General features: G+C 55.9%; 1 long non-coding RNA gene across 2 annotated transcripts; it reads right to left on the bottom strand.

Annotated features, from left to right (window-relative positions):
* Positions 1–502: 502 nt before the first annotated feature.
* LOC131833952 (uncharacterized) lies at positions 503–5,438 on the bottom strand. 2 transcript variants are annotated; one of them, XR_009354698.1, is made up of 3 exons: positions 5,028–5,404; positions 1,321–4,123; positions 503–875 (listed from the first exon to the last, which is right to left on the bottom strand). It is a non-coding gene; the product is annotated as an uncharacterized LOC131833952 (long non-coding RNA). The 2 variants fall into 2 exon arrangements; XR_009354697.1 differs by lacking the exon at positions 503–875 and having other exon boundaries at positions 3,250–4,123; positions 5,028–5,438.
* Positions 5,439–7,532: the final 2,094 nt, after the last annotated feature.

Genomic DNA, 7,532 nt, shown 5'->3' with positions numbered 1-7,532 from the left:
CCAGAGTCAGACACTTAACCAACTGTACCACCCTGGTGCCCCTGAACTGGGCTTTAAAAGAAGTCCTGATATTGCTAAAGGAGAAGAGACCTAATTGGGTCATCTGTGTCTTGGGCAGGAGAATTCAGGGGCTAGTTTGCTTGTCTTGGCCTGAGCAACATGGTGGGGAAGGAGGTTTCAGGGTGAGGACATACCGGCAGCTGGCCCCAAGTCTTCCAAGAAAACCTGGCAGATTAAAGTGAGCCTCAAAGGCTAGGGTTCAAGGTCTTTCCAGGTCCCTCTCTCCCATCCATGGTCCATGGTACTGTCATTGATCTGTCTCCAGGAAATCACCGTGGGGCTCTGAGAAAGAGACATGGGCTTCAGGCTCAGACCCGTGACCCAATCTTACCTCTACTGCCTTGGGAACGAGCCATCTCCCTGAGCCTCAGTCTCCTCATCTACAAAACTGGACATATTTCCAACTTTTGGGGATCACTGTGATGGAATAAAATAATGCATCTGAAAGCACTCAGAGTTGTGCCTTTCCCTCTCTCTTTTGGGACAGAGAAAAGAGGCAGACTCTGACTCTTCTGGCAAAAATATTTATTTTGAAATGGGGACAAGGTAAGAAGTTGTCCCCTGCACCCAAGAAGGAGGACTCAGTGGCAGAAGGTACTTGCTGAGAGATGAGTTTCTTGGCAGGGCATTGCATAGAAATCAGAGACCAAATGGGTACCGGGCCAGCTGTCACAGGGCCCAGGAGGGGTGAGATCCCTTAGGGGAGAGTTGGGGTCTGGACTTGGGAGGAAACTGTAGCCACATCTTGAGAGTCATCAGGTGGGAAGCTGACTGAGGCTCCATGTGGGGCTCTTCCTCAAAAGAGGTGGGTTCTCCTTAGAGAGGGGGGAAGATTGGAGGGGTAGAGAGGGAGGTGGGGATGGGTCAGGGTTGGAGCCCCACCTTTCTTCTCAAGATGGTATTCACAGAAACAGGGCCCAGAGAGGGACCCAGAGAGGCGCCCATTATCCCACCGTGGGGCCCGCTCTCTGGAGGACCTGCCTCAGACATCAGCCCCATCCCAGCTGCTGCCTGGGTCCTTGGAGGAGGGGTCTTGTTCCCGAATGAAAGGAGAAGCAGAGTCAGATGAGGATGGGAAGGGGGACAAAAAGAGGCGGCAGGGACAGAGATGGATACACCAGGATGCAGTGACCATGGACTGCTGAGAGGGACAGAGGCAGAGAGACCTGATAGAGAAGAAACCAGGATCCCTGAAAAGGAGTCAGAGACAGAGGCAGAGTAAATGGGCAAAAGGCAAGTATGATGTCTCACCACACATACCCCATTTTCCCCTCTTTCTCTTTGCCACCAGGGTCCTCTGCTGGCGGGGTCTCAGACACAGTTTGGAGATGGAGTTAAAAAAAAAAAAAAAAAAGAAAAGGTGAGAGAGGAGGGAGTCACCCTTGGGATTAAGAAAAGGTCACAGAGTGAAAGGAAGCATTACAATTCCATTCCAGGGATGGGGCGCCTCGGTGACTCAGTGGGTTAAGCCTCTGCTTTCAGCTCAGGTCATGGTCCTGGGGTCCTGGGATTGAGCCCCATGGCAGGCTGTCTGCTCAGTGGGGGAGCCTCCTTCTCCCTCCCTCTGCCTGCCACTCTGCCTATTTGTGTGCCCACTCCCTCTCTGTGTGTCAAATAAATAAATGAAATAAAAGGAATCCCATTCCTTCTCCCCTCATATCTGCCAGCTAACCCCCTCATCCCAGGTTCCTGCTTTAGGCTTGTCTATTCCAGGTTGTCTGAATGCTGTTCCCATCACCCAGAATACTTTGTGAGACTCGACCCTGCTTGATAAAAGTTCTACTGAAAGCCAGCTCAAAGGCTTGGCTACCCTCACCTTGAAGCCTTCCTCACTTAGGTCCCTGAGTCCTAACTGGCATTCCCTCACAGATTAGGACTTGCAGTCACCTTTGAGCTTGCCTGTCCCTGAGAAAGATCTCCAGATTCACTTGCCAAATGGAGGACGAGTCACAGCACCCACCCCACTCCATCGTCACCCCCCCTCAGTGGGGGTGGGTGGGTGGAGAAGAGAGGGGACTGTGAGGGAACAGGTATCCTGTGTGAGCCCTTCAAGGTCCCAAAACAAATGACCCCAAAGGTGCCAGCCATGCTTCTCAGTCCCAGGTGACACTATTACTTTAGGGTCGGAAACCCTAAGAAGCCAGTGTGGCTTCACCAGGTCTGGCTTTAGGAGGCTCCTTGGACATCCACTGCACCCCAATCTCCCCCACATCCTATGTCACGAATGGCTTTACAGATGGAGCCCTTAGCTCATTCGGGCAGCTCTTTCTTCCCCTGAGGCAGGAGCCCCACTTTTTAATGCTTGTGATGGGTTCTGGGAAGAAGGGCTTTAGGTCCTGGGGTTAGGAAGAAGCATCCTTCATGTACCCTTGGGGCCCCAAATCTAAGTCCAGTCCTCAAAACACTGGGTGGGAGGGGGCCCTCACCTGAGCACAACACACTCAAGGCCTCATTTGAGCAGGAAGCCAGCCTGGAGGCAGGAAATAGGGAGGGCTGGGATGAGCTCCAAGGGGGAGGTGAGACCTCTAGGGACCCCCAAAAGGCCCCTGGGACTGTAGGAGCTGGCTTTTTCATATGCCTTGCCAAGCTAGAGTCTTCCGATATGGGTGCCCTCTGAACACACCAGACACTGTTTTCCATTTTCTCTTTCCTTTGTCAACAGGGACCACCCCCACTGATCATTGACATTGCTACCACAGTGCAGCCCTCCCCACCCCAAGATGCCCTCTTCCCCCTTGGCTCAGCTGAGAGTAAGATAACCCCGACCCACAAGAAATGTCTTCCTTCTTTTCAACCACAACTGGGACTCTTGTTTTTGGGGTGAGGGTGTGTGTGTATGTGTTTGGATGAGCACGGAGGGGGCCCTACTAAGCCCATAACCACTTTTCTTGGGAGAAGTTTTGTTGTTATGCAAAGAGCTCTAGAACCTGCTTTCCTTTCACCTGCCTGGGTCAGTGGTCTTAGGGCAAGGCACATCGAGTTTATCTCCCAGACACACCTCAGCCTCTGGGGCAGAGGGGCCTCAGGTTCAAAGAAAAGGAGGTGATGGGGAAGACTGAGAATAGAAGGGAGGAGGGACATCGAGGCTGAGGAGATAATGTGCACAAAAACTTGAAGGGGTGGTGGTGGAAGGCAGGAGGAGGCTGGGCTGGCATGAAAACTTGAAGGAAAGAAGGAAACCCAGAGGTCTTCCATTCACAGAAACGCCCCAGCAAGGGCTTTCTTTACTGACAACCTTGGGCAAGGGACTTAAGCTCCTGGAGCCTCAGTACCTTCACCTGGAAAGTGGGTACAATATCTTGGGCTCTGGTGACCCACAGAAACTGTCTAGCTCTGGAACTATTTTTATTTGCAAATATACTTTCTTGATCACTTACAAAGCTACAAGAACGTGGTTAGAATATGAATACCTGCCTGCTGAGCTTGTGGTAGGGGTTAAAAGAGGCAAACTGAAGGAGGGCCTGGCACATACTACGTGCTCAATTCAACACAGCAATAATACATTACATATAAGACAATATTATATTACAAATAATACACTATTATTTACTCTTTTCGGAGCCCCGATTCTCCTGCCAACTTCAAAATCTGGGCTCTCTTTCAGCATCTGTTTAAGAAATCCGTTCCTCCCACGTGTGTGGTTCCTGCTCCCTGCGCAGACGGCAGCCATGACTGGGTGGAGCAGGGCAGAGGCTCCCCTGTCCATTACTCAGGGTTTCCAAGGCCTTGGCAAGGACTCCTTCCTCCTCCTCCTCCTCCTCCTCCTCCTCTTCCTCCTCCTTTCCAGGCGGCTCCCAGCTCCTGAGGGACAGGAAGTGTGTATGTTTGGAAAGGGAGGGAGTCTTCCCCCAGTGATCGTGCCCACAGTCAGCAGCGTCCCAGAGCCAGGCCCTGGGGCTCTCTGTGCTGGCTAGCCTGGGCGCCAGCACCAGCTGCCTCCTCTTCCAAGCCCTCCAGGGGTTTTTGATAGGCAGGCGGGCAAGGTATGTGCCAGCCCAGGCTCTAGCACAAACTTGCTGTGTGAACCTGGGCAAGTCCCTTCCCTCTGAGCCTCAGTTTGCTCCTGCGGTTGAGAGAGAGAGAGAGAGAGAGAGAGAGAGAGTATTATGCCTCTATGATTTGATGATGTAAGTTATTCAGTTGAGAAAAGGGTAGGGAAAGTTAAGGAAACCAGGGATTTTTATCCAGTACATCCCAGGCACTGGTCTTCGAGGCAAAGCGATTGGGGCGGTGGGGTGGGGATGGATTATCTGAATAACTCTCCCCAATTGCCCAGGTCTTCACAGGAATGGAGACCCAGTTTGACCACCTCCCAGTCTCAGAGAGCACATCCTTCGGCTTTTCTTCTCCGGTTCCAGCCCGGCCTCTTCCAGGGGCTTTAACCCTGTTTACAGAAATGGGAATTTGCATGATGAAAATAACCCCAGCCGGACTGAGATTTTACTGCGCTTGGCAAGGGGCTCGGAAAAAGCGGCTGCATAGCCAATTACTGGAATTTTTAAACACAAATAATATTTTATGGGATCAGTGGGCTGGCGCGGGGCCGCCGCACCCGGCGCGGCTCCTCCGCCCACAAACAAGCTCCGATTGTGCAGCGGGCAAACTCGCCAGCGCCGGGGTGGGAGGAGGTGGCACCGCGGGCGGGCAGGGGTCCCGGCGCGGGCAGGTGCAGCGCGGGGCTCCACCGCCCCGGCGCCCGGCCGGCAGGGAGCGTCGGCGAGGCCGGGAGCGGGGATGTGATGAGCCGAGCGTCCCGGCTCACCTGCAGCGCCGCGCCTGGAAGCGTTTAGCGCGAGAGGGCGCGCCCAGCGCTAGTTTCCCCGCCCGGCGGCCGCCCGCTGGGCCTGGCTCGCGCCCCGCGCCCTTGGCATGGCCGTGGCCGCCGCGCCGCCTCCGGAAGGCCGGCTTCCCGGAATGGCCCGAGGGCGGCGGGGAATCCGCGCCGAGGCCCTGGAGCCACCCCTCACCTTCCCTCTCCCGCCGGAGCCACGCGGGCGCGCGGGAGGCAGACTCCGGATCCATGGGCTGTGCGGGAGAGGCCAGTGCGGGTCGAGGGGCACAGCGAAGGGTACGGGACATCCCCACGGTCTCGCCGGGGATCCCCATTCCCGCGCACCCGGAGATCGTCAGGCCTGGCCAGAGACTCCGGAGGTTGACTGTCTTGGCCTGCGCGCACTCCGCGGCCTGGGGCTGGTTCCGCGTAGTCGGGCAGCCCTCCCCCACCGCGCGCCCAGCCCCAGCACGCACAGGGTTAAGCAGGAGCAGGTGTGTAGCCAGATGCCGCTGACCACCCCCTCCCCCGCAGCCCCGTCGGCCGCCTCCTCCTCCGCCCACCCGCTCAGAGCCAAACAGTCCCAAATAAAAGTGCTATTGTTGCCTTTCCCCACCCCCGTCGCTGCCCCGCCACCTGGAGCGGAGCCCGGTCCCCTCTTCACCTGCCCCGGGGCCGGCCGCGGGGGGAGGGGAAATGGGGCCTCCTTTCGGGGACTTCCGCTCCTCCAGGCCCCCAGCTTCCCCTCCCCCCGTACCCACAGCACTGACCCCTGGGCCAGCGGCGGGGACCGTGGCTTGGAGGTGGGGGGCTCCTTTCTGGCTTGGAACCTGGGTTCTGGCCTCCTTTCGCTCCTCCCTCTAGCTCTCATCCTTGCCAACCAAGCGGACGCCAGGGTGTACAAACTGGGGGGGACAGTAAGACCTGTGCGAGGAGCCCAGGACAGGGAGGGCCAGACTCGGCTCGGCAATTGGCAGCTGATAACTTAAAAAAAAAAAAAAAAAATTGGTCCCTCAACAAGACACGGAAGGCAGGGTAAGAGCGACGACTCCCTTTTCACAGACCAAGAAAGAGAGGCGCCGAGAAGTGAGGTGTCCAGGCCCGAATCACAAGGTTGGCGAACGTTGGGGCTCCGCACAGGACCCACGTCTGTCGAGTCTCCTGGCACCGCGGGTGCTCCTTTTATGGACAAGGGATGGGGGACCCCAGAGACAGGCGACCTGGCACTGTCTTAGGCTCGCTGTAGGTCCTTGAACAAGTTACCCCACCCTGCTTTCCTAGCTCTTAAATCCACCGAGGTGGACTAGCGTGATTCCCGAATTCTCTGGGAACCCAAGGGGCTGGTTGACCCTCGAAAGTCTGGAGGTCCGGGGTGAGACCCCACGAGGAAGCGAGGCAGCCGTGGCCTGTGCAGAGGGAAGGAAATGTTTCCCTCTCGCTCCCCAACTCCACCGGCCTTCCCCTCCCTGCCTCCATCCCTCCCTGCTGGTCCCCGAGAGGCTGAACTGCGAGGTTAAATAAATATCTCACGGTGGCTCAAGGAAACGAGTCAAGACCATTGCTGAGAGAAGAAACCCAGACCTCTAGTGCAGATCCGCCCCCGAGTCCGAGCAGCCCCTGCTCCGCCTCCGATGCGTGCTTGCGGAGCCCTGGGCCCCCTCGGGCCTCACCCAAGCTCCCGGGATAGCCAGCCCCGTCCGGGCGCGGCCTGGGTCCCCGCACCTCCTCCAGCTCCCGCGTGGGGGCAGCTGGGGCTGGGGGCGTGCGCGCAGGGTTACCGTATTTCCTCTCCGTGCGCCCTCGGTTTGGAGCGCAGGTATTTAACCCCTCCAGCCCGCCAGCGAGTCCTTGCCACACTGTGGAAAGGGCTCTGCTGGGAATCCAGAGATTTAGGATTTTTTGTTCTCTTAGCTCTACCGTAATTTCTCTCTTGACCTGTGGAACTGTAAATCCTGTTTCCAATTCCACCTGACCCTGTCCAGCGGGCGTCTCGAATTCAATTTGTCCAGCTGGGAAGTTCGGATCTTTTCCGCCAGACCTGTTACTTTCTGTCTTTGCCATCTCAGAAAGGGACAACCTCATCTTTCCAGTTTCTGGAGAAGAAAATCTTGGAGTTATTCTCAACTCCTCTCTTTTTCTGTCATCATTCATCTGGATGCCTTAGCAAATCTTGTTTACATTGCCTTCGAAATCTGTCCAGAATCTGCTTCTCTTCACCACTTCCCCCACAGTTCGAAGCCACCATCTTCTCTTGCCTGGAATCTTGCAACACCTCCTAACTTGTCCTCCTGTGTCCTTTGTCCCCCTCAGTCTTTTCCCAACAGAGCAGCCAGGGTTATCTTTTTAAAGCCAAAGTCAGACCATGTGTCTCTTCTGTTCAAAATCTTCTAACAGCTGCACATCTCACTCAGAGAAAAAGGTCCTTACAAAGACCCTCCAGAATCTGATCACCTCTCTGCCCTTCCTTCCCATCTCTCTGTCACTCCAGTCCAGTGGCACTGGCCTCCTCACTGTTCCACAGGCAGGACACCGGACTTCTGTCCCAGGGCCTTTGCACTTGCATTTTCCTCTACTTGGACCTATCTTTCGCTAGATTTTCCTACAATGCTTCCCCTGTCATTTGCTAAGGTTTTCTCTGACCCTCCCTCCTCCAATACACACAGGCTCCTCATCTCCCTTCCCCTGTTTTTCTCAGTAGCAT

This window comes from Mustela lutreola, chromosome 6, assembly GCF_030435805.1.
Source record: "Mustela lutreola isolate mMusLut2 chromosome 6, mMusLut2.pri, whole genome shotgun sequence".
Taxonomy (NCBI): domain Eukaryota; kingdom Metazoa; phylum Chordata; class Mammalia; order Carnivora; family Mustelidae; genus Mustela; species Mustela lutreola.
This window is presented reverse-complemented; position numbering and strand designations above follow the sequence as displayed.